This window comes from Eimeria mitis, genomic scaffold (assembly GCF_000499745.2).
Source record: "Eimeria mitis Houghton genomic scaffold, Emh_scaff5067, whole genome shotgun sequence".
Lineage (NCBI taxonomy): Eukaryota > Apicomplexa > Conoidasida > Eucoccidiorida > Eimeriidae > Eimeria > Eimeria mitis.
The window spans coordinates 1,596-1,820 of NW_013573361.1; positions in this window are offsets into that span (position 1 = coordinate 1,596).

Below are 225 nucleotides of genomic sequence, written 5' to 3' on the forward strand. Positions count from 1 at the left end.
AGCAGCAGCAGCAGCAGCAAAAACTAGATGTCTCTATATATTTCTTGAGTGTATATCTATATATTTGACAAAGTGTTAAGCTTTCATTCGGCTCTGCTGCTGCTGCTGCTGCTGCTGCTGCAGCTGTTGGAGCCGCTGTTTCTTGTGCTGCTGGAGCTGCTGCTTGTGTGTATATATACTTCATCAAACTGCGTGCAAAAGACACAGCATGCGTCGTCTCCTCAG